This window comes from Dermacentor albipictus, chromosome 6, assembly GCF_038994185.2.
Source record: "Dermacentor albipictus isolate Rhodes 1998 colony chromosome 6, USDA_Dalb.pri_finalv2, whole genome shotgun sequence".
Taxonomy (NCBI): domain Eukaryota; kingdom Metazoa; phylum Arthropoda; class Arachnida; order Ixodida; family Ixodidae; genus Dermacentor; species Dermacentor albipictus.
This window is the reverse complement of record NC_091826.1, coordinates 50,125,221-50,152,642: the sequence shown is the minus strand read 5'-3', so window position 1 is coordinate 50,152,642 and position 27,422 is coordinate 50,125,221. Positions and strand designations below refer to the sequence as shown.

The window sequence follows — 27,422 nt, the reverse complement described above, 5'->3', positions numbered from 1 at the left end:
CCCCCTCTCCGGCGTTTCAAAGGTATAACTAGGTCTTGATATTGTAATCAGTTCTTAAAGTTAAAACCTTTGTTCGAAGGAGGGGGGGGGGGGGAGGGAGGGGCTGTGGTTGGGAGGGGGGCCTTCTTCCAGGCACGAATACATGGTCGTGCGGGCGTGTATGTGTGTGAGTGAGTGTTCGCATGCCCATATATCGCTGATAACCAGGCGAGGGATATGGACGCCCTCATGGCACTATTATTTTAGGGGTCGTGAAGTTAATTATTGCTGTCTATTCTGATTATTATGTTCTTGCAATTATCTTGGTGTTGGTGTGTCTTTCCAATTAAGCTATCGGCATCACTATGTGGCTTGGAACACATTGCGAGAATCTCTTCACGTGTTACAAGGCACAACCTTCGGGATCGGCCCAAGTTCTCTGTGCCCTTTCGTCGCATCGGATAGCATTGCATGGTTTGCAGCGTTATGCACTGGCTTAGTGATCGGGACAGGTTCTAATAGAAGGCGTAACATTTATTCGCCCGTGTCCAAACACATTAATCGTCTTGCCATCGACGACCTCGCCATTCTCCTGTCGTCACGCACACGCCCACTTCACACACGCCTTACACAAACACGTTGACTCTGCAGAACCGTAAACGAGGCTGGATAAGCAGGCTACAGAATGATTCGCATAACATTCCACCCATAACATCCATGTGTGTCAATGCTTTCCTGGTTTCATGAGCGATATGAAGAAAAAATTTTCTAATTTCTGGGAACGGAGTCAAATGCAGGCGCTACGGAAAAGGAAATGCTATGTGACTTGCTAGCAGGCCAAAGTAGAATGCAGTCTGCTATTGACGTCATCGCGGTCTCCCAAACATGCACTCAGCGAAAAATACCTGCTCTAACAGATCATATCGATAGGATCGAAAGGCAGCTGTGAACAACGACCGCGCTGAGAAGCAGAGTAAACGAAATTAAGACAATTATTGCAAAGTGGACAAAACCGCATATACATCACTTGAAGAAAAAATGGTCGATCTTGAAAATGGGGGACCTAGGAGGAACTTCATGATATACGGTCTCACTAAGAGACGCACCACGACTGCCGAAACGCTCGCAAGAATAGCAAGCGATGAAGTATTCCAACAAAAACTGGGCGTATCAGCCAAAAGTAATAAAAGAATTCATAGACTTGGTCACAAGACTGAACATGAAGTGCGGCCTTTGCACTCAGCGAAAAATGCCTACTCTAACAGATGAAATCGATGGTATCATAACAACCACAGTGCGTGCTCTGTGGCGAGTAAACTACTATTTGAGAATCTGTTGGTGCCCGGAGGTGGTCGGTCGATCAATTCCAGGCATTCATGCCACTGTGCTGATACCAAGCCCTGTTAACCAATCGTGTAGCCGATCGACGGGATTTACACTTGTCGGCTGAGCCTTAATGATTTATTAATGTGAAAGCATTAAGTGACTTATGAGTCGGAAAATCCGGCGTTCTCGGCGTGATCAAACGATGGTCCCAAAAGGTTGCGAACCTTCGACCTTTTGGTGGGAGTCGAACCCAAGACATTTGGTGATGGGGGAAGTGAGTAAATACTCAGTTAATAAGGTATAGTCATATAGGCCCTAGAAAGCGCAACCTCTGGTGCTTAATTAAATCGAGGTCATTTAAGGCCCAATTATTCAGGATATAATTAAGGCACTCGAACCTACCACATTTTGTGTCAATGAAGGTGAGGTTTATTGCGGCACAGTGGATTAACATACAGTTAATCAAAGCTCTTCAACCAATAGTGTAAACGGTGCGATATATGTAGCGGTATATTAAAACAGCTGCTTGCTTCTACTCGCTGCCGCTGTTGCTTGATGCTGCTGCTGCATGCTGCCGCCGCCACCGCTGCCGCCGCCCAGTGTGTGTCAATGCTTTCTCGGTTTCATGAGCGATTTGAAGAAAAAATTTTCTAATTTCTGGGAACGCAGTAAAATGCAGGCGCTACGGAAAAGGAAATGCTATGTAACTTGCTAGCAGGCCAAAGTAGAATGCAGTCTGCTATTGACGTGATCACGGTCTCCCAAACATGCACTCAGCGAAAAATACCTGCTCTAACAGATCAAATCGATAGTATCGAAAGGCAGCTATGAACAACGACCGCGCTGAGAAGCAGAGTAAACGAAATTAAGACAATTATTGCAAAGTGGACAAAACAGCATATACATCACTTGAAGAACATATGGTCAATCTTGAAAACGGTGAACTTAGGAGTACCTTCATAATATACGGTCTCACTAAGAGACGCACCACGACTACCGAAACGCTCGCAAGAATAGCAAGCGATGAAGTATTCCAACAAAAACGGCGTATCAGCTAAAAGTAATAAAGGAATTCATAAACTTGGTCACAAGACTGAACATGAAGTGCGGCCTTTTATAGTACAATTTTTGGACTATTGCGAGAAAGTATCTTTTCTGAAGGCCGCCTATAAACTGAAGAATAGTGACCTGTCTGTATACGAGAACTTTTAAAACCAAGGCCGAAATTTTAGAAGTCAATTATGGCAAACGCCAACTACGGAAAGGGTAAAAGCCGCGAAAGTCAAGCTATTTTTTGATAAACTGATCAAACATGGAATCTCGTACGTGTGGGATGACACCAATGAGTCCCGTTGCCGCATTAGGAACAAAAGCATGGATCGACAAAACAAGCCACGTCATTGCGCGATGAAGATCCTCAACATCAACTGCCAATGCCTTGTAGTTAAGGCTGTTGAACTGCAGGGACTTCTACTGTCACAGAATCCTGCTATAGCTGTGCTTACAGAGACATGCTTAGCCGATTCAATCTATGAAGGTAAAGTCGTTCCACCTTGCTTCAGAGCGTATAGAAAGGACCACAGCTGAAGGGGAAGCGGTGAGAGTATTCTGCTAATAAAGCCTAAAAAAATATGCTTTGGGAAGTATGTACAGACTTCGTGGTTCATCCGTCGACGTAACTGATGAATTAAAAAAGTACATGGCAAAAGTTGTGAGACCGTGTGATCGAACTGTACTGTCAGGAGACAATCATGTATCGAATGTTAATTGGTCAACGACGTCGCACACTAGTTAGTGTGAAGATTCTGCCAAGGCAGTGGTATACACCGCTTTTAAGTACGGGTTATCACAGGTCGGTGTAAATTATGCAAGGATTCAGGGCGGTAAGAAATCAATCCCCGATCTATTCTTTATTTCAGGAAATATTGCACATAATTCTTTTTGTGACATGGTCGTTGGTATTTCCCATTAATTTATCAAACGTTTTTCCCAAAGAAAAAACAAAAGTGTCTACCTTTCGTAACTTTTGTAAAGCTGATGATGAATCAATAATTGATATGCTTTCTTTTAATTTTGAAGATTTTGCTAATGGCATTGATAGTGTGACCGCTCTGTGGACCACGTTTAATATTAAACTTGTAAATGTAAATGAGATGCTTTCATTGTAAATGAAATCATCTCATGTTTTAACGCAATAGCGTTAACCTCCCCGTCCCGTGTCCATCGTTGGGCGTCGTTTTGGAAAAATGAATTTAATCAGAATTTTGGCGCAAGGAAGTTACTTACCTATTTGAATTTATCAAGGTAAGATATGCAGAAATATCGTAACGTACCGCTTAACCACCATTTACAGACATGATTGAGTCGGATTGTAATTCGTATACATGACAAAACGCTGTTAAGCGAAAACTAAAAAAAAAGCAAGCAAAGGCCCCTTTTCCAGCGTTTCTACCATTCCTAGAGCGCCCATGGCCTCCCAGATTTGCGCGCGCGAATATAAAAAGCCATAAAGTGGTGCTCCCGGTTCCATGCAACATGTCCAGGTGGCGCTCGCATCCGCCGATTGTACAGGGTCACAATCAGTACGCGATGGCCACCAAAGGTCAGTGAGATGCCTCGCCTTGGGTGCTCACGGGAAGACTAGAAATGAAGCTGTGCAGGTGCATATGGGCTGGACAAGTTTTGAAGTGAGGGAAGCTCACAGTCAAATTAAATATGAAGAACGACTGAGGAATATGGAAGAAATTAAATGGGCTGGGAGAGTGTTCATGTATTTGTACAGGAAAACATTGATTCACAGCGGAGGAAAAGAACTAGGAAGCTTACCAGTAAGTATGCGGCCTGTACAGTGAGCAACACAGCAAGAATTTAGTACGTCGAGCTTAAAGTCAGAGACGCTAAAATAATCTCATGGGTGGCTTGAATGGAAAAGAAACCTGACTTCAATAGCTACTTAAGAAGAAAACACAAAATCAGTACAGAAACGATTTATGAGAACTCAAAGGGAAGCTCATTACTCTTCTAAGCGAGATCTGGACGTCTTAGAACACGCACCTATAAAGGGAGATATAAGAAGGAAGAAGAAGCATGTGCTTCTTGCGGTAAAGCTAGGGAAACGATGGAGCATGTTTTATTAGAATAAGGAGATTTCACCTGCCAAGCGGTCAATTCAGGCACCACTGGCCTCCTTGAAGTCTTTGGGTTCATCGAGAGCTAGGGTAAGGAGACATGTCCGCAATAGAGATTACCAATAGACAAATAGAAGATTGGTGGAAGAAAAGTAGGGAAACGACAAACAACGGAGGCGCACAATAAGAAAGTTCACAATAGGGGGTAATAAATTTTGGTTCTTAGAATTTATCCTTGGTCTTTATGTTTCTTTAACATAGCGCATTAGGCAACATAATAGCAACAGCTTGGTGGCGCAACCCAAAGCCCCATTTCAAAGGAATGCTCATGACATCAATCCATGCATCCATTCTTCCATCCATCCATCTATCCATTCATTCATCCATCCATCCATCCATCCATCCATCCATCCATCCATCCATCCATCCATCCATCCATCCATCCATCCATCCATCCATCCATCCATCCATCCATCCATCCATCCATCCATTCATCCATCCATCCGTCCGTCCATCCGTCCGTCCGTTCATCCTTCTATCAATCCATCCATCCATTGATTCATTCATGCGGCTCACGCAAGAGGCCGCGATTCTACCAGAAAACTGCCTTCGTGTCTAGCGCTCGCCGCCTGCGTTTCCCGGTAAGCATTACGGTTACATAAGCCGCTGTTGCGGGGAAGTGTGAGACGCAGTCAGGAATCTATGAACGATGTCGCATTCTACTCTTAAATGTGAAGCTTAAGCGCGCTCAAGTTTTGTGCCAATTATATTTAAGAAACAGAACTAAGAACGCGCGGATATCTAGGCAGCCTTTGATATCGAGAAGGCTGGTAAGACGCTAAAAAAGAAAAGCAGGACAAGTTCTGATTTCAGATATCATGAAAAAAATTGCAGAATTAGCATATGAAATTTAACTGCAGGTGACTTCAGAAAAAAGACGGTACCTTGGTGAGTCACTGCACAATTTCATAACCACCTCACGAGAAAAAGTTTGGAGATCAACTTCCCCAAAGTCCAGTGAATGTTGAATCTTTGTTGATAATGGTAGAGAGATTAGTGATTCAAAGTCCATTGCGAACCTTTCAATTCTACACTTTAAATCCGTTTACACAAGAGAGACTGATATCTTGCCGACTCTCAATGTCTCCTAACTTCCTATGCCCGATGTTCTTATCTCAGGGAGTTGTATATTGAACGCGAAAGTAAAACATGATACAAAAGCTCGCCTGGGCCTCATGGCACTCCTTGTGCTTTCTTTTAAATATATGCAGAATGTGCCTTAATTATTTGAATGTTTCACTTCGTAAATCATAACGCGAGGGTGAACTGCCACGCAACTGCGTAACTGCCAGAGTTATACCAATACATAAAAACAAAACAAAAACCACGTTCTGAAATATCGGACCAATTCATTAACTTCGAGCTCTTGCAATATATGATGGAACACAGGATGAATACACAGTCATACCTTTGAATTTCTTGATGAGGACATCTCCCTAACTAGGAATCAGCACCGATTCAGAAAAGGTTTTTCAACCTACAGCTCGTTGAAATCGTACACGATCTTGTGAAATCCATTAGCCACCGCCAACAAACAGATGCTATATTTAGTGATTTCTCCGAAGCTTTTGATAAGGTTTCGCACAAAAATTACTTTTCAAATGAGACAAGGTACTTTACAATAAAATGTTCATGAGTTAGCTTTCTTCATACCTAACAAAAAGACAACAATTTGTTTCCTTTCGCCATTGCTGTTCAAAACATGTGAAAGTTGATTCTGGTGTTCCTCAGGGCTCAGTATTTTGTCCTTTGTCGCTTCTTTTCTTTATTAATGATATGGTGGCACGAATCGCTGTTAAGGTCAGGTTTTATGCAGATGATTGCATATCTCACTCTGAAGGTGATGGTACATGCGCTCAGTTGCTTTTGTGTCCTCAATGTGTCTTCAGTGTCTTTAATTGCCGATTACATAAACTGGACCCCACGCTACGGCTACAACTGCCGTCTAGCCTTTCCCGCGGCGAAACAACCTTGCTGTGCCGCAGAGCCCGGTGTGCGACTCCTGTGGGTGCGAGGAAACCATCGAGCACCTATTATGTACTTTTCCTCGCTACGATGTACAACGTTTCTTCCTGCGGGCAACTTTACACCGACTTGGCTCAAGACCCTTCACCGAGTCAACGATATATTGGCACGCGCGAGGAAAGCAGAGACGAGGCGTGGGGCTTGGGGTCTCGGTGCCAACTGATCTTTATTCTTTGTGCGCCGGGCCTCTATCGGCGGCCGGCTGGCTACGGTCGACTGCGGTCGGCTCTGTTCCGCGCTGGCAGCACCGCGGCTTATCCGCGGCATTTTTGTGTTCACTACAGCACCCCCCCCCCCCCTAGTGAGAACACGAACGGAACCAACACGACAAAACACTCGTGTGATTAGAGGTTGAGGCGATTTGGCGCATTTAGACGTCTGCCACTGCGCGTGTGGTAGGTGCGAGTATCAGGCGTGGCTGCGTTTTCCGCCCTGGTGGAAACCGCTGCCCTGGGACGAGGCACTTTTGTATGGGTTCCAGGCGACAGGGTGGAGGTGGGTGTCATGGACTGCGTTTCCATGTACGCAGGTTTAAGTCTGTCCAACGAGACAACTTCCCACCGCCCCCGCATTTCGATAGTGAACGTCTTCCGCCCACGACGGAGAGCCTTGAATGGCCCATCGTACGGTGCTTGTAGTGGTCGTCGTACAGCGTCGTTCCGCAGAAAGACGTGACTACATGACTCAAGCTCGTTGCTCACGTGTGTCCTCCTCTCTCTGGGCTGTCGCGGAGGTGTAGCTCGAAGCTTGTTCATGATGTCACGGAGGCGAGATGCGTAGTCGCTGGCTGAAATGCGAGCTTGCTGTTGGCCAGATGCGAAGAAATCACCGGGAAGACGTAGCGTCATGCCGTAGACAAGTTCCGCAGCGCTGCAGCCGATATCTGCCTTGCACGCTGTGCGTATGCCCAAGAGCACGATAGGCAATGCTTCCACCCAAGATTCATGTTCACTTGCCAAAAGTGCTGCTTTCAGCTGCCGGTGAAACCTCTCGACCATTCCATTGCTTATCGGGTGGTAGGCCGTAGTCCTGATGCGTGAGGCGCCGATGAGTTTCGTCACACTGGCGAACAACACAGACTCAAATTGGCTTCCTCTGTCCGTTGTAATGGAGGAAGGTGCACCAAAACGACATAGCCAGTGGTTGACAAAAGCGCGAGCAAGAGTTTCGGCTGTCATGTCGGTAATCGGGATAGCTTCTGCCCACCGCGTGAAACGGTCGACCAAAGTGAGCAAGTACGTTTGGCCCTGGCAAGGTGTCAATGGTCCGACTATGTCCATATGGATGTGGTCGAATCAAGCATCTGGCCCTGGAAAAGTCTCCAACGGTGTCACCGTGTGACGCTGAACCTTGGACCGTTGACACCTAAGGCACTCGCGAGTCCACTGTCGGGAATCGCGGTTGATGCCAGGCCATACGAAACGTGCCGTGAGCAGCTTCTGGGTCGCCCGGATTCCTGGGTGTGAAAGCTCGTGTAACGAAGCGTATACCTCCCGACGGAGGCAAGCAGGCACGAATGGTCGAGGGCTACTTGTAGATGCATCGCAACAAATGTCTCCTGCTCCGGGCAAAGGAAACCACTGTAGGATGAGTGACGTCGATGTTTTCTGCAAACGGCGCAGTTCGTCATCGTCGCGTTGAGCGGCCGCCACATTTGCGAGGTCTATTCCCGTGTGAGTGATGGCATTTACTGGGCTGCGCGACAGAGCATCGGCGGCAGCGTTGTCTACTCCTTTTATGTGGCGAATATCCGTGGTGAATTCCGATATGTAGGACATCTGCCGCAGCTCGCGGGCTGGCGTAAGGCGTAGGTGAGAGGCTTGTGATCAGTCATTACAAAGAATTCCGTCCCTTCTAAGTAATGACGAAAGTGCCGGATTGCTGCGTAGACGGCCAACAGCTCGCGTCCGAAAGTGCTGTAACGCTGCTCGGTGGGTGTCAATTTCCGAGAAAAGAAAGCGATCGGTTGCCATACTCCTTTGTTGAGTTGTTGAAGGACAGCACCCATAGCTGCGTCCGAGGCGTCGACCATGACGCACTGTGGGACTCCCGGTTGCGGGTAGGCGAGAAGTGTGGCGTCGGCGAGGTGTCTCTTGATCTTTTGAAAAGCCCCTTCGGCGTCGTCCGTCCAGAGCAGCTCCCTAGCAGCACCTTCGCAGTGCTGCAACTGGCTGGGTCGGCGGTCGCCAAGTTCGGCCTCCCGCAGTAGCTGTTGGAGACGCTCGGGCTCTGTCGGTGTGACACGGCGAATCAATGTGTCTTTTAGCGTCTGGTAGGCGTTCCCTTCGGGTGGCGTTAGCAGCAGGTCCCGCACCTCGCTGGCCGTCGCAGGCGGGAGGTTGCTCACCACGTGGTGGTATTTGGTGCTGTCAGCAGTGATGCGGCGTGCAGCGAACTGCGACGCACCTTTGTGTGTCGACAGCAGCAGGTGGAGAGGGTGTAGAACGGCCGCGCACCGAGCTACGAAACGTCGGTAGTAATTTACAAGGCCAACGAACTCGAGGAGCTGGCACTTAGTGGTGGGTCGTGTAAACTTCTCGACACTTTAACCTTGTCTGGATGAGGTTGAATGCCAGAGCTTGAAACAACATGACCAAGAAAAGTCAGCTTGTCGGCACCCAGCTCGCACTTGTCCGTGTTCACCAGGATGCCATGCTCCGCCAGGCGCTGAAACGCGGATCGCAGATGCGCCTCATGCTCGTCCGGTGAAGCACTTGCGATGAGTAGGTCGTCGAGGTATGCATGGCAGAAGTCGAGGCCATGCAAAACGCCGTTGATAAAACGCTGGAATGTCTGTCCGGAGTTTCGCAGGCCGAACGGCATGCGTAGGACCTCGAACAGGCCGAAGAGCGTGGTTATCGCCGTCTTTGATACATCCTCTGGAGCCACGGGGATCTGATGGTACGCCCGCACGAGATCGACCTTGGAGAAAATCGCCGCACCATGTAGGCTGGACGTGACATCATGAATGTGAGGTACCGGATAGCGGTCGGACACGGTTGCTTGATTGAGGGCTCGATAGTCGCCGCAGGGTCGCCAGTCTCCTGGTGTAGACTTCGGCACCATGTGCAGTGGAGACGCCCATGGACTAGCGGACGGGCGGATTATGCCGAGCTCGAGCATGTGGTCGAATTCCTGTCGAGCTGCTTGCAGCTTTTGCGGGGACAGGCGACGTGGGCGTGCGTAAACTGGTGGGCCTGTGGTGACAATGTGGTGGCATACATTGTGTTTGACGGCCGCGCTGGCCTGTGGTGGCCGCGTCAGTTCGGGGAATTCGCCGAGGATGCAGTGAATCGTGTAGCGCCAGGCGGTGCTACGAACGTGGGGCTGAGGGGTGGATGCCTGGATGGCTTGCCGCGCACTTCTGCTTGTGACATGGGGTCCTGTAAACGCATGTTGCGGACATCGACAAGCAGTCCGAAGTTGCGCAAAAAGTCCGCTCCCAGCATGGCAAATTTTACGTCAGCCAGCACGAAAATCCACCGAAACGTCCTCTTGAGGCCCAGGTCCAGCGAGAGGGAGCGTTGCCCGTACGTCGGTATCGTCGTATTGTTGACAGCTTGCAACGGTGCTGCGCACGGTCGTTTGCGGTCGGCTGGCGACGCCGGCACGACACTAACTTCCGCCCCTGTGTCGACTAGGAAACGAGCACCTCTTTCCCGATCGGTCAGGAAGAAAACCGATGGGCGACTGTCCGGCGGGGCGGGGGCACTGGTCACCCTCAGTGCTGGCCCGGGGCGTTTCCCGAAATTTCACAGGGCGACACACAGTTCCGTGCAGCATTGCCGAATTAGCGGTGGTACCAGCACACCCTACGTTGTTGTGGTTGTGATGCGGTACGCTGTCGTGGTCGCTGGTTTCCACTCGAGTGCAGCGCTGCGACGGTGTCTGCGAGGCGAGAAATTTCCTCTCGCATCTCTTGCAAGGAACTGGCGGACGGTGCGTCTGCGCGCACCGACGCGACTGTGGGCACGGCGACAGCCATGAGTTTGTCGGCGAGCTCGGCCATCTTGGCAAGGTCTGTCTCGCCCGACGCCGTGGGGCCTATCCGTACACTTGTGGGAAGCCTTTGCAGGAACAGTTCCCGCACCAAATGACCGTCGCTCGCTGTCGCGTCGCCGGCCAGTTGTTTCATGTGGCGTAGCAACTGGCTGGGTCGGCGGTCGCCAAGTTCAGCCTCCCGCAGTAGCTGTTGGAGACGCTCGGGCTCTGTTGGTGTGACACGGCGAATCAATGTGTCTTTTAGCGTCTGGTAAGCGTTCTCTGCGGGTGGCGTTAGCAGTAGGTCCCGCACCTCGCTGGCCGTCGAAGGCGGGAGGTTGCTCACCACGTGGTGGTATTTGGTGCTGTCAGCAGTGATGCGGCGTGCAGCGAACTGCGACTCAACTTGCACGAACCAAATTTCCGGGTCGCCAGTCCAAAACGGAGGTAGCTTGACATCAAGTACGGCTACCGTGGAGCTGTCGGCGTCGCTTGGCTAATCCATGGCGATCACGTCCGGGTCACCATTTATTGGCACGCGCGAGGAAAGCAGAGACGAGGCGTGGGGCTTGGAGTCTCGGTGCCAACTGATCTTTATTATTTGTGCGCCCCCCGCAGGGGCGTCTGCGTCAGCAGGCGTTTGGTGCGTTGCGACACCACGGACCCGAGCACATGAGGGTTGGACCCTCCCGCGTGTAGCCGTGCGCGGCTTAGCCGTGTCCGGGGAAAGGGGGATCCTAGAGGTTGAGCCGATGCCGGGTGCTCGGACCTTTAAGGCCCCCCGGAGGAGGCAACACACCTCTTTGGCCTCTGCTTCACGTAGACGGCACCCCCGGACTGACCCACCCGGGGGAAATCGGCAGTCGCCTGTTCCTGTCCTCCTCTCCAATCTTCGTCTTTCTCTCTCGTCTTTTTCATCTTTCCTGTCTTCTCATCACTTCTCCTCACTTCCTAGTTTCTCGGCGGCAAGGGTTAACCTTGTGTAGCTAGCCAGCCTTGGTTATGCTGTATTTGGTTATAGCAGCGATGTACGGCTGGCGTTGGCAGGGTTTCTATAGCTGGAGCTCCTGTCACGTCCCCCTGTTGGGCTCCATGGTGGGTGGTCGGCATCGCGGCCGAAAACCCAACTATACCTATGGAAAACGCTTTTCCTAAACTCCCTGATCGCCCTCAGAAACGAGGGCGCACCGAAGAGGTCTTTCAGTTTTTCGGACGTCAAGTCCACAATTTTCCTCGCTTTCATGTAATCCACGCAGAAAAACCAGCTAAACAAGTACGAACAATCTCCCCGTTCCTAGTATCTAAGTCCCTTACCGAAGTTTTTGGCCCAGGATATAAGGTGTCGAGGATGGCTAGCGGTGACCTCCTCTTGGAGCTCCGCGACCAGAAGCAATTTGAGAAGCTGCCACAGCTAGTATCATTTGGGGAGACCCAAGTAGTAGTAACCCCGCACCGCACGATGAATACCTCCCGCGGCGTTGTCTCGGACGATGATTTGCTGGAGCTCACTGAGGCTGAGCTCTTGGAGGGCTTCAGCGAACAGAATGTTACAAATGTCAAAAGAATTAAGATAAGGCGAGATGGTAAAGAACTAGCGACCAAACACTTAATACTCACCTTCAATTCAAGTGTTTTGCCCGAGTCAATCGAGGCCGGGTACATCAAGCTCCATGTAAGACCATACGTGCCAAATCCCCTCCGATGTTTCAAGTGCCAGCGTTTTGGCCACAGTTCGCAGAGCTGCCGAGGCCGCCAAACTTGTACGAAATGCAGTGCGCACGAACACTCCTCTGAAGCTTGTGAGAATGCTTTCCACTGTGTAAACTGTGACGGGGATCACGCCGCGTACTCGCGGTCGTGCCCCTCCTGGAAGAAGGAAAAATAAATAGTAACTATAAAAGTAAAAGAGAATATATCATTCAAGGAGGCACGCAGGCGGGTTGCATACCTGCCAAAGAAAAGCTTTGCCGAAGTGGCGCGTCAGGGGGCAGCGTCACAACGGCCTCCGGCGACTGTCCGACCCACACGCAGTGAGTCGGCAGTTGCGCCATCTGCCCCCGCGGTGGTTGCAGCTAGCGCTGCTCCGCCAACCGAGGAAAAGGGGCCATCGACCCCGAAGGTGGGCGCAGCCGAGGCTGCCTCAACCTCCCAGGTCCCTCCCAGTGCTGGCAATGGCCGGCGCAGCCAAATCTCCCAGGGAGCCCCATCGACCTCCGGGCTGGTGGGTCCAGGGGTCTTGCCCTCCAAGGCGGGACCCTCTCGGGAAACTTCTCGCTCGCAAGAGCAGGTGTCCGGCGCCTCACAAGAGGCAATGGACACTACACCTAACCTCAAGGCGCCCCAGGCGCCTAAGGAGCGGCGAGGTTCCCTCGAACGCTTCAAAAAGAGCAAAACCCCGGTTACAGGGCCTCGAAAGGCTCTGTAATCTAAGACATCCCTTCCGTTTCCGTAAACACAGCACCAATTAAATTTAAAATATGGATACACAAATCATTCAATGGAATGTCAGAGGTCTACTTAGGAATCTTGATGATGTTCAAGATCTTATCCATAAACACAATCCAAAAGTGCTGTGTTTACAGGAGACACACTTAAAATCTACACACACAAACTTTCTCCGAAAGCACGTTACGTTTCGCAAAGACCGCGAGGATGCTGTCGCAGCATCTGGCGGTGTAGCTATTATTGCTGACAAAAGTGTAGCGTGTCAGCATTTAAAGCTCCAAACGGCCCTTGAGGCCGTGGCCGTTCGAGCCATACTTTTAAATAAACTCATTACAATCTGTTCTCTGTATATACCACCACATCATCACCTTCACAGACGCGACTTAGAGTCATTAATAGATGAGCTCCCGGACCCCTATTTTATTCTTGGTTATTTTAATGCACACAGTACATTGTGGGGCGATTCACGCTGTGATGCGCGAGGTCGCGTCATTGAACAGGTGCTTTTTTCCTCTGGAACATGTCTCTTGAACACGAAGGAGCCCACATATTTTAACCTGTCCAACAAGTCATACTCTGCCATAGATCTTAGCATTTTATCGCCGACGCTTTTACCCTATTTTAAATGGAATGTGCTTAACAACCCGTATGGGAGTGACCACTTCCCAATAATCCTAACCACGCCGAAACAAGATCAACTTCCCCCGCTGGTCCCTCGGTGGAAGATTGACTCAGCCGATTGGGAACGGTACCGAACTCTTACTTACATGACGTGGACTGAGATGTCTGGTATAACCATAGATGATGCTGTTGCATATTTTACAGCTTTTATACTGGATGCCGCCTGTAAATGTATTACACAAACGAGCGGCGTGGGTTCCAAGCGGCGTGTTCCCTGGTGGAACGATGCATGCAGGCAAGCACGGAGGAACCAGAACAAAGCGTGGGCGATATTTCGCGATTCTCCTACAGCTGAAAACCTGGAAAACTTTAAACATGTAAAATCCCAGGCAAGGAGAACGCGCCGGCAAGCAAGACGAGAGAGTTGGGCGAAGTTTATATCAAGCATCAACTCGTACACAGATGAGACAAAAGTATGGAATAGAGTGAAAAAGGTTAATGGACAACAAACGTATTCCCTGCCTTTAGTAAATAGTCACGGAGAAAGCCTGGAAGATCAAGCCAACTTTCTTGGCACACACTTTGAACACATATCCAGCTCCTCACACTACACCGAAACATTCCTAAAGAACAAAACGCGAATAGAACAGCAAAAGTTACAAAGAAAATGTGCTAAAAGTGTGGCGTACAACGAACCATTCTCCATAGCAGAACTGCAGGCAGCACTGAACTGTTGTAATACATCCGCCCCAGGTTCAGACCGCATAATATATGAGATGTTGAAACAACTACCCTCCGAAACACAAAAAACCCTCCTTTACCTTTACAACATTATATGGTTTTCAGGCGAGATCCCCTCTATTTGGAAGGAGGCAATTGTAATCCCAATTCTAAAGCAAGGAAAGGATCCTTCCTCTGTGTCAAGCTACAGACCCATAGCACTAACAAGTTGCCTCTGCAAAGTTTTCGAAAAAATGATTAACTGTCGCCTACTGCACTTCCTCGAATCAAACAATTTGCTCGATCCATACCAGTGCGGGTTTCGGGAGGGTCGATCTACCAGTGACCATCTTATACGCATAGAGGCACGTATCCGTGAAGCTTTTGTCCATAAGCAGTTTTTCTTATCTGTATTCCTTGATATGGAGAAAGCTTATGATACTACGTGGCAGTTCGGGATATTGAGAGACCTCTCACACTTAGGTATCCACGGAAATATGTTCAATGTAATCGAAAGTTATCTATCAAATCGGACATTCCGTGTTCGTGTGGGCAATGTTTTGTCACGGAAATTCGTACAGGAGACTGGAGTGCCGCAGGGCGGGGTGCTCAGCTGCACGCTCTTTATAGTGAAAATGAATTCTCTCCGTCTACACATACCACATAACATCTTTTATTCAACATATGTTGACGATGTGCAGATAGGATTTCAATCAAGTTCTCTTGCAATCTGTGAGCGACAGGTCCAGCTTGGCCTTAACAAGGTCTCCAAATGGGCTGATGAAAACGGGTTCAGACTGAACCCACAAAAAAGCACCTGTGTTGTTTTCTCTAGAAAAAGAGGACTACATCCTGATCCTGAAATTGTGTTGCATGATGCGCGTCTGCCTGTAAACAGGGAACATAAATTTCTAGGCATAATTTTAGACGCGAAATTAACTTTTATACAGCACATAAAGTATCTTAAAAACAAATGCATGAAAACAATGAATATCTTAAAGGTTCTATCACGCACAACCTGGGGCAGTGATAGAAAATGTCTCATGAATTTGTATAAAAGCCTCATACGCACACGACTAGACTACGGAGCCATAGTCTACCAGTCGGCTACTCCAACTGCTCTAAAGATGCTGGACCCTGTCCACCACTTAGGAATTCGCCTGTCCACAGGTGCCTTTAGAACAAGCCCAGTGGAAAGTCTGTACGTTGAATCGGATGAATGGTCACTTCAACTGCAGAGAACATACTCGTCTTTCATGTATTTTCTTAGAGTGAACGGAAACAGTCAGCATCCCGCGTATTACACCGTAAACGATTTGTCCAGTCGCCAACTGTTCCGCAACCGGCCCAGAGTGGCACAGCCTTTCTCCATGCGTGTTAGAGACATGGCTGAAGAAACAAGTTTTCCCCTGCTTGAATACCATCCTATGTCCCCTGCTATACGGCCCCCACCGTGGCAGTGGCAACCAATAGAGTGTGATATATCCTTCATAGCTGTTACAAAACGCGCTCCTCTCGCGCATATACGAATGTACTTCCTGGAATTACAGCACAAATACTCATGTCCTGAATTCTTTACAGACGCATCAAAGTGTAATTCTGGCGTATCTTACGCAGCAGTCGGTCCATCCTTTTCGGATACCGGTGTTCTGCACACGAGCACAAGTATCTTTACAGCAGAGGCCTACGCCATATTGGCTGCCGTTAAACACATTAAAGAAAGTAATATCCCCAAGGCAATTATATACACAGATTCATTGAGCGTTGTAAACGCTTTGAAAACTGTGAAAAAATATAAAAACCCTATCATTGTATCTCTTTACTCAGCATTACTAACCACCGATGCTTCCAAGCAGCAAATCGTGGTATGCTGGGTGCCGGGGCACCGCGAGATTGAAGGAAACGTGTTGGCTGACCAGCTAGCCACATCCATCAACGCGAACGCTGCAGACATTTCCATGACTGTCCCTGTAATGGACCTTAAGCCCTCCATAAGGAAAGCGCTCAGGGCTTTCTGGCAGCGGTTGTGGGATAAAGAAACAGAAAATAAACTTCATGTTATCAAGCCATATCTTGGCAACTGGCCGCCGGTATCAAAGAACCGCCACACGGAAGTAATACTTTGCAGACTTAGAATAGGACATACATACAGTACACACGCATACCTCTTGTCAGGTGGTGATCCACCCATGTGTGATAAGTGTGGTGAGCCACTTACCGTGCTTCACATCCTGATGCAATGCAGAGAATTAGATGCAAATAGGAAAAAGCATTTTCCATTACCTCACCGGCAACAAATTCCACTTCATCCTCAAATGATTGTAGGCATAGAACCTTTCTTCAAACGTGAATCCCTGTTTCGATTTTTAAAAGATGTAGATAGTTTCCATATTATAGCCCCAGGAAATCCGTAGCACAGCCTCTAACAGAGGTTTCTGCTGCGGTAGGTGCAATAAAAGAAAGCACCTGCCTCTCAGCCTTTGTACTCAAAGGCCCCCGGAGGCATTAGTGCTATTTACATATTCTCGCATTTTAGCTCCATGATCACTTATCACGCGTACTATATCCAGAGACCAGTACATGTATCACTATCATAATTTTATGCTATATCCTATTTTACGCTTCCATGTCACTGATTGATTTTAGGCCACTTTACAGCCATGTTACATTCCACCATCGCCACTCACAAATCAGCGCTTAACACAACATTATCAGTCATGGCGCTCTTTGGCCATACCTGGCCCTTGCGCCACTAAACAACACACATCCATCCATTATTTGTGCGCCGGTACAGTGGCTAGAATAGGGGAAGTGTGCGCAAGGCGCCGCCTCTCGCGTGGGCTTCTCGGATGTTCCGCTCAGGTGGCGCTCGCATTCGCTTACACGTCGCTCGGAGGCGGCGGTCTGCTGTAGGCACTGTGGCATTCCAGTCGCGGTACTGAGGCAGCTTGGTGTTCTACACTCCTTTTTTTTTAGATTAGCTGCAGTCATAATGAAGCCATATCTGAGGCAGCTACGATCGCATGGCCTCCGCACTTCGCTTTGCGCTGTTGCAAAAGCCGGTCCAAAATGCATCTACAGCTGCCTATTCCGTGCATGCGTCTGGTGGCGATGATTCTACAGCGGAGGCCACGCGATCGCAGTTTCACATGTTTACTAGACTAAACACAGAGCGTATTAGTGCCGAGATCTGCGTTTATCCATTCGACAAGCGACGCTGATCTGTTGAACGGCGCCATGTTTGACCTATATCCGAAACTAATTTATCACGACCGCGGCATTAGCTCCTAAATAATACTGCGAAAATGACCTTATTGTAACTGCCTTCGTGCCCTCCTGCTGATCTTGCTCCTCATTAACCCGTGAGGTCTGAGTTAGTTAATCGGTTCACCTTGTGAGATGATCTGCATTACTGGAGATTCAATATTGCTGGCATGCTGGTGTTGACTACTAATTCCTAACAAACAGGCACCATAGCACTGTGTATGAAAATAAAAAATAACTGAGATCCACACAAGCTTCTTAATTTTTATCGGTTTTATTCAGCAAGTGAAGATTAGGCAAAGTGAGCATCCGCATTGTTATGTTGGTTATGTAGTGTGGCGCATCTTCAGATATTTCTTTTTTTCTCGCGTTGATATTCTTTCTTTGTTCAAAGACTTGATGTAAAAGTGAAGTCGTGTCAAGATAAAAAACTTCACTATATTGCTTGACAGTGCTTCTTTGTGGGCATCACAACCAATGGAAGGCACGTGTTGCATACAATGCAAAATATCGGTGGCGCTATCTCTTTGGACTTTCTTCCAACTGAACCACATTGTGAAGCTATCCTCCAAAGCTTCCACGAATGAAAAAAGTTGTCTTGAGGGATACAGAAGCCCTCGTTTATCACAAAACTGGGTGAAAGATGGGAGAGCTTCATATGAATTTTCAACCGATGTCAACAGCTGCTCAAAGCAGTCCCGACATTTCGTTGTTAGTATTTTCCGTCGGGCCACATAGCCAGCCAAATAAAATACCAGCCTTGCATCACTATGCTTCTCCGGATAAGGATGATCAGTGCACAAGGATGATGTTTCAAGCACGCTGGAGGCTTCGTCACAATTCTTCCTGCACCAATCAAGTTGTCCACTTGGTCGGCCAGCTGCCTCAGCTGGTCCGACAAATGACACGATTGCGCCACCTGAGCAGTTGCCTGTGTCTAGAGCTTTTACTAAATTATTGAAGCTGAGACATTTAACAGCAGTAAGGAACTGTGCTGAGGTTGGATGATCATTACATCCCGAAAACTGGCGAATTATGCCAAACAACTTCTCTATGGGATCCTGGCTCAGGCGGGAAGTTAGCAAATATAACGGTAAGCTACCTTTAACGGTTCTTCGCTGAGAATGTGCTTTCCCCACCGGCTGGACGGAAGACGGACATTCTTATAGTGATGTGGGTCTTCATTGTCGGAAGGCACAGGTAGATCAAAGTGATCAACGTCGTTTTGCGAAGGTGGTTGCAGCGGCCCATCCTTTCGACGCCTTTTTGATGGCACTGGGGGATTCAAGCTTGACCTCTCTTTAGGCTTTCTTTTCTTCGGAACTGCCTTGGAGAGGTACTTTGGTACATTTGGAAATATCGTCGGTACGGCGCCCGGCAGAAGAAGTGGCCTGCTTCGGTCCAAGAGCACTGTTTGGCCGTCAATGGAGTGTTCAAAGTGTCGTGAGATGAACTACTGATCGAAATGCAGCTCACATACGGCTGCGTTGCATTCAAGCGGCTTGTCTGCTCTCGGTATGTTCCTTTGCCACTTCTGAAACACAGCGTCTTCCTTCGGGACTTCGAACAATGAAAACAAGTTCTTGCATGACTTGTAACCAGTCGTGCATCCGGGCACAAAACAATGGCTTTGACGGCGGCTCATTGTGCGTCATTCGCACAAACTTCGACGAAAATGTTAGCAAGCAGACTGAAAAAACTCCGACAACACGTGTAGGAAACTCGCAGTCACCCGCTGTAAAAGCGCTCAACTCGACGACGACGTGTAAACAGGATCGAGCGCCATCTGGTGGTGGCGTCGCTAGGCAGCGTCAGCGACTCCCATAGTGGCCGCTCGGGGATAATCACACTTCCCCTTTTAGCCACTGTAGCGCCGGCCCTCTATCGGCGGCCGGCTGGCTACGGTCGACTGCGGTCGGCTCTGTTCCGCGCTGGCAGCACCGCGGCTTATCCGCGGTATGGTTATAGTCTAGGCACCACGGTGTAAGAATAATTTAGGTGCTGACACTCGCCGCTCCCCGTAGAGAGAACGCGCGGGCAGATTGTGTTCGCAGATGACCTTGAATCGGCGGTAGTTTTCGCCGCAAGGGTACAGATGGCGCTGTAGTATGGGAGCCCAGGGGCCCGCGCTGCCCGCTCGGGTGCGTTCAGAAATTTTCACGCCACGCGCGGGGTGAATACACGTGGTATAGGTGCAGAAGTGTACTTGCTGAAACTCGTGTGTGTGTGTGTGTGTGTGTGTGAAGGCTTCTCCGGATTCTCGAAAAGTGTTTGGTTGTGCCTGTCAGTCCTGTGAGTGCATTGTTCGGCTGATTGGTATTCTGCTGGGATTCACTCAACGTATACCACGCCGCGTCATGTGACGCCGAGTGCAATTAGTTGCGCTCAGGCTTGCTGCGCTTCAAAATGGGCAAGAAGTGCTTTGTACCGAATTGCAAGTCGGGGTATCGGACATGCACGGAGCGTGTGTCGCTTTTCAAGGCTCCGCGTGAACCCGAACGTTTAGAAAAGTGGCGACGGGCGATTCCGAGAGCAGACAGAGTTTTGCAGCCTACCGACCACGTGTGCGCGAAGCACTTCCCGAATGAAGTGATCTCTGCAACATATCACGCGGAATACAAGGGGAACGTCCTTCCGCACGCACAAAAAAAGCCGGTGCTCTCACCCGACGCTGTGCCTAGCATTTTCCCGAATTGCCCAGGATACTTGACTGTGCAGCAAAAAACGAGAAAACCTCCGCGGAAACGGCAGGCTCTGCCGCCGACTTCTCAGAAGCCTAAGAAGCAAGGACAGCCAGAAGCGTCGAATGCTTCTGAAGAGCTACACCTGGCCGTTGAAAATACACCAAGTTTATTGCTGGTTGACACAACGAGTTCAAAATATTCTGATGCCGAATCAACAGACGCGCCTTGTAAGAGGCCACGCTTGGATTTCAGCAGCGTCGCGCCCCCTCCACGTGAAGAAAAGGATCCTTTTCAACACGATACTGACACATTGAGTGGCACATGCACTGCCGACGCACCTAGTCACACAGCTGAAAAGGTAATTTCCTGTTTTAAATTCAGGTGGCATTCCTCCAGCCGCTTCACCTAAGCTCACTAGGCGCAACAAATCATGATATTGTTCTACAATACCTACTGAGCGGAAATTATCGTAAATACGATACGGTTGCTGCAGCCGTGTTTTCTTCCCTTCAGTATATTTATTTGATTATAATTAATTAGCCAGGATCTCATTGGACATCTAAGAGCACAGTGTGCTAGTAATCGCATAAGCTTTGCTCACTATTAGGTGCCATCCGGAAAGTGCACATTCATTTATTTAATTTCAGCGCCGTTCAGACGTTAAAGAAGAGGTTGGTAACAGGAAAATTTTAGATTAATAAGAAATAATAAAATAGTAAGAAACATATAACACCGACTTGTTAAGAGAAGTAATGACATAATATAGATGACGTAAACGAAACTTTGGCTTAGTTCGGACGGCAGAAACATTCCTAATTCTATCATTTCTTTTCATTCAGCAACAAGTTTCTTCCTCATCTCAAAAAACTACGGAGCAAGAGAGAAGTCATGGACCAACGCAAGAGCACCGACCCACCGAGTCCCTGTTCCTCCAGGACGGAGGACAGCAAATGACAATTTCCGCTGTGTCAGGCTGTGCTTCCAGCCTTAAACTCCCAAGTGAAGCCTGGGCAGTCCAAGTTTCTGACAGATTTGGGGTTAAATCTGTTGTTTTCAGTGAGCTAGAATTGCCGAAAGAGAGTAACCAGGCGCCTTTTCATAGAAAAGTACTAGAAGTAACCACATCACATAATGACTCCTTGTCAGTGAAATGTTTTGTTTATGGCCGTTTTGTTAACGTACAGACCATAAGTTCTGGTTTGCCCATGAATTCCCCAGCTGATATAGAGTGTGCAGTACGGGTCTTTCATGAAATGCATGTGTGTGCAGGTGGTCCCAGTGGTGAAATGTACAATAATATACGCCCCGAGTGCGCATATATTGACAAATGTGGAACCTGGCGGCACAACCGTTGCCTACTAGTGACAGAGAGTACAAGTTGCAATGCATGTGCTAAGTTAAAAGATGTACTTCGTATTCATGCTGCACGAAAGAAAAAGAATTCTCAACTGAAACACATTCGCATTCCGGCCAGTCCATCGAAAAAAACACGCATTGAAATGTTGCGGCGCGCCAGGATTGCCTGCTACAAGTCAAAAGTGCGGCTTCAAAAACAAAAACATAATCTTGAACAAGAATTGGCTAACTGCAAATCAAAACTACTAGAAATCAGTGATGAAACACTCGAACGCCTTTCCAGAGAAGCAAACCTTCCTGAAGCGCAAAAGCTGGTGTTGAAAGAGTGTGTAGCTGCAGGCAAAGCTCGCTCAAAAAACGGTAGAAGATACTCAGATGACTGGATCTTGCTCTGCCTTCTCCTCCATATTAGGTCACCTGGAGGATACAGATTCTTGATGGAGAGTGAAATTCTCGCCTTGCCTTCAGTACGAACAATACACCGCTACATCTCATTGGTGGGTTTAAAACAGGCTTTGATAGTAAGTTCTTCATAGCCTTAAAAAAGAAACTTGAAAAGAAAGATGACTTCAAGCGGCACGGTATTATCATCTTTGATGAGATGCAAGTCCGTAAAAGTAAGGCTGTCAACTCAAAGACAATGACCTACGTCGGTCTGGCATCAGAGACGGAAAACAGTACCGAGCTTGCAGACCATGCTCTTGTTTTTATGTTCTGCCCTTTTGGTGAAAGTTATGCTCAGCCAATAGGTGTTTTTGCAGCAAAAGGTGCCACGAGGGGTACTATTCTTGCACAGTTGCTCCTTCAGGCAATTTTACTTATGGAGGAAGCTGGAGCAAAAATTCATGGGTTTGTTTGTGATGGAGCTTCGACAAACAGGACTATGTGGCGAACACTGGGTATAAGTGGGTCACTAGAAGCCTGCCGGAACTCCTTCACACATCCAAGCGACCCCACACGAAAAGTTTTTGCATTTTCTGATGCTCCACACCTCTTTAAATGCATCAGGAACCGTCTTTTGCAACAAAGGTACCTGAAAAAGGAGGGACGTTGGATTAGGTGGGAGGACTATGCAGCAGTTTATAAAGAAGACCAAGCGAATGTTGGAGCTTTGAAGGTGTGTCCAAAAATAACACATTCCCACATTTATCCAAGCAACTGTGAAAAGATGCGGGTAAAGCTTGCCACGCAAGTGTTCAGTCGCTCGATGGCAGCAGGTATTGAATTTTACAGAAACCGTGGTGTGCGCAGTCTGGGAGACACTGAAGCCACGCAAGAATTCACATTGTTTCTTAATAATCTTTTCGATGCCTTGAACCGGCGGTTTCCTCATGAAGGTGTCACAAAGCAGGGCTCTGACCTAGGCATTCTGTCACGTGGGGTAGAATGGTTGGATAACTGGGAAAAAGAGCTGCAGAGTGGAAATATCACGAAAGATATGTTCCTGACAAAAAGCACTTCTGAAGGGCTCCGAGTTACCTTGAGATCAACTAAAGAGCTTTGTGAGGTTCTTTTGCATCAGTACGAGTTCAGATACGTTCTTACAAATAAAATGAATCAAGATCCGATCGAAAGATTCTTTGGCAAGATAAGACTTGCTGGAAGCCAGAATGACCATCCTTCAATGCCAACATTTATGCAACTGTACAATACAATGTCCATTTACAGCCTTCTGAGGCCTCCCAAGTTTGGCAATTGCTGCGTGGTCGATGAGAAGCCATTACTAGACGCATCAGACTTCAGAGCCCTGATCGAACTAGGCAGTGCAAGCAACTCTTCGCCTGGCTTCATTGATCAGCTAAAAGAAAAGCTTGATAAACTGATTCTTGTTGAGGACTGGGAATGTGAGGATGTTATCACAGTAAACGGAAAGGATACAGCGCAAGTCGTTGACTGCATACTTTACTATGTGGTTGGATTCTTGAGCCGAAAGTTGATGAAAGCCACCACGTGCGATTGTTGCCGGTCTGCTTTTACCATTCCGCAAAACAGCTCTGCTGAAGCATCCCTGGCCAACACAAAGAGCAGGGGTGGACTGTTGCACCCCAACGCGAATCTCTTTGAGCTGTTGAGAGTAGCTGAGGAGCACTTTGCAAAAAATGCCGACAGTCAGTCTGTATACTGGGAAACGGTGGAGCATGTGCTTGACACAAAGACCTTGACTTTTCCATGTGCTCAGCACAAAGAAGAGGTCATTGCACAAATTCTGCACTATTTCTTAACCATGAGAATGAGGCAGCACTGCAAAGCTGCAACCATGAACTTGAAAAAACAAGCTCAAGAGAAAAAAAAGCTTGCGAAACTTTGTTCATCCTGAATCGTGTTGCCAAGTTTACAGAATGTACTAATTTTGTTAGATTTTTTGTGAATGTATGTATTAAACAGTTTGTGCCATGCAATGTATAGTTTTGTAACAGAATAAATTATATGTTCAGCCCCCCTTTCAGCATGCCATTCCTAATATTCTACACAAATGTAAGAGCACTGTACACACCACCAGACCTACTTCAGGTCGGACATTTTTTTTTCTAATATAAGAGCGCGCATTGTTCTCTTGAAATGACAGAGTAGAATAGAAAAATTATGCCCATTCATGGGCAACTAGCGCAAGATATACTGCTTTGAGAGTTGCGATGGATTTAGCCGTGTGACATGCCCTTCATCAAGCTGTACTGCACACGGCTTGCAGTACTGGCGCAAAGTATAACCGCCATCGCCTTAACACTGAGCAGAAGCCTGCGTAGGGGTCGCGTGTCGAGCGAAGTTTGTAACCAAGTACATGTGTAAGCTAGAGGTGCAATGGTTCAAGGTGCTTTGAGGACGTTTATTTTGTAAAGAGGAAGATGAGCAGCGGCGGCAGCCGCACCGCCAGCGCACAGCGCGAGATTGCTGGGTTGACGACCGAAGCTCGGAACGGCATTTTGGCTAGCTGTCCTTACGCTATTTCCCCGAAAATCCGGCTACAATTTATTTATTTTTGCTTTAATTAGCTAACATTGGCGGGCGCAACTAGAAAATACGATTGATACACTGGCTTCAACGTATGCTAGATACCAGATCTATAATAAAAACGTCGTCGAGAAATCAGTTGCACATTCATTTAGATAATCAGTCTTGTTACTGCAGAATCCCGGTGTATTCATGCCTGTGCATACTTTTCTATATACCCCGATATCGAGCTCGACAAACGAGCAACGCTTAGCATCGATAACCTACGCAGCGCAAATCCGAGAGCCTCCACCTACTAGCGCCACCTGTCGCCGGGAAACGGAAACAGCGCCGGCGGCGAACACAACCAGGACGGTGCGCCGGCCGCACTGTCAACACCTAAATTATTCTTACACCGTGCTAGGCACTATAGTATGGTGGCTAGAGGGGGAGGTGTCAGCATCGGAGCGCCGGAGAGGCAGCATTTTTTCAGGACGATGCGGCGGCGCTGCTGTCGGCTCCGAGATGCCTCCCGTACGCTGGCTAAGGTCCGCTGCGGTTATTTGGTTCCGCCGTGAAGTGCTTTCTCGCTCCGCGGCTTCTTGGGGCGCAATACGCGCATCGGAAAATCATTTTAAAGGCTAGGCGACTTTATCACTGCAGCTGGCTTAACGTACTATCTACTAAATTTTGGTCATTTTATCGCCGCGCTTTAGCTTCGCGCTCAGTGCAACACTTGTGAAACTCATAATTGCACCAAACAGAAAGCTTCCGCAGTAGGCGGTCGTTTGCAGTTTGCCAATGCCGCTTTAACATTTTAAGGGACTATTATGGGGTGCCGTATGCAGTTCTGTCTGGCGTGACTTTATTAGTGCCTTCAGCTACAGGCGCTTGTCCTAATCGTCTACTGGTTGGTGCGCGCCTCAGTTGAAACGGGCCGCTCGAGTGAAACATGATTATTTCAAGTTTATTTAATTTTGCAATGAAAGGTAGAACTGTAGGTACCAATGGTCAAAACTTAGCATAATATGAGAGCGTTAAGGGAAATTTGGTTTCCAATATTAGAAACCTGCAAAGAACTAAGTTCGCGTATTTAGTACCGCTCAAATAATGCCAAAAATGCCTTAAAAAGAATATTTATTGTTAATAAAATAATACACACGACTCTATATACATCGTTGTTAGCTCTCAAACAAACAATATGACACGAAATGGAGCGCAAATCCAATATATAATGGAGGTATATACCCAGAAACGGTGAGCGAGGTGCAGTGCAAACAATAATTTGTCGGGTAGGAAATTCTGTTCAGATATGCAGATATTTCTTGATATGAAGAGCTTGTGTCCAGAGGGTCCACTATGACGCCATAAGGCTCGGCCTGGCGGTGCCGACGAGGACGCGGCCCGCCTCGGTCTGAAAAGACCGGGCTTCAGGACACTAATAAAGTTTTGTGAATGAATGAATGAATGCAGATATTTCTGGGCATACAATGTGATGTGAACAATTCCTGTTTTACATATACAAACGCTTTATGTTGGTCTTGCTGATATCAACTTTGCAGTTATGCAGTTATGTTGTGCACCTCAACTTGAGGTACTTAATTTTTTCTCGCTTCCCTTGCTTCGATGCGTTCTCTCCTGCGACAAGGACGTGCAACCTCGTGATGACAAAAAGCCGTATCACTTGGTTGGTGATTTCTACGCTATGCTGCGCACAGCCAACCATATCCAGCTTATTTATTGACAGGCAGGAAATAAGGCACATGATACTGTCAGCCTTCAACTTGTTAAAGCTGAAACAATGCGTGAAGGCATCTTCCATCGCAGCAACCAAGTCTGTTAGTGCCTGAGATGGGTAAAGTAGGCCACCTCTATCCATGTGGTTGGTAACGCACGACTCTTCCGGAAGCAAGCGCGAGTCTTTTGCTTGAAACAACAGCTAGAGAACACTATTCGCACTTTGTTCTCATTAGCATTTTCCTGGTAACATACCCGCTAACGTAGTAGGGTATGCGAGAGTCGCTATTTGATCCCACCATTTCACGATGATCTGGCATCGCATCACAATGCTTTACCATCTCGTGAACTTCATTTAGGTGGCCCACATCCAGGAGATCATCCAGCTTACTCTGCATACCGACCAAATTTTTCCAGTGGCGTAGGTCAAGAAGGTTACTCAGAACTTCTTATGACAAGCAAACAAAAGCGAGGAAGGCGAAGCTAACTTCACCACAGACTTCACGACGCGCGCTTGGAGCCGAAGAGTTTGCGCAAACACATCACGCTAGGCATCTCGGAGACGACGAGCGCGCCACCTACCGCTGTCATGAAAAAATGCCGCACCGCCCAGCCGATGCTGACACCTCCCCCTCTAGCCACCATATCCGCGGCATTTTTGTGTTCACTACAGATACTCGGACCGTGGCCACAACCATCACTGGCACCGAAAAGCGATTCGTGCGCTGGCACAATAATTGAAGTGCACCAGCTTCAGAGACCGTTTAGAGTGTCCATGTGCACAGTGTGCCTCCCACAAGCACTCAGTGCTTACTCTCCTCCTTCTTTCCTCTCTTAATTCCCCTTCACCCACCACCGCTGAAGGGGTAGCGAACCGGGTGCACGTCTGGTGGACCTCCCTGCCTTTCCTGCTCTTGCTCTCTCTCTCTTGTCCCCAAACAATAACCGTCACCTGTTTTGCGTTTGCTTTCTTCAGAACTTCTTGCTCCTAAGATTACTCTCAAAAATGCTGCGTCCCGCTGATAACGCGCATGCTCTTCGTGATCTGCAAGTACCGGGCGCGCAGATAGAGAAACCAAAGGCAAGCAGTTAAGGTACATGGCGGTTGTGCTCTCGGGACAAGATAAGCTACAAGAGTGCGCAAACATTTCTTTTAGTGTACAGTGAA

At 48.1% G+C, this 27,422-nt stretch overlaps 1 pseudogene; it reads right to left on the bottom strand.

Annotated features, from left to right (window-relative positions):
- Positions 1-7,466: 7,466 nt before the first annotated feature.
- Positions 7,467-26,652, bottom strand: LOC139047023 (uncharacterized; annotated as a pseudogene).
- Positions 26,653-27,422: the final 770 nt, after the last annotated feature.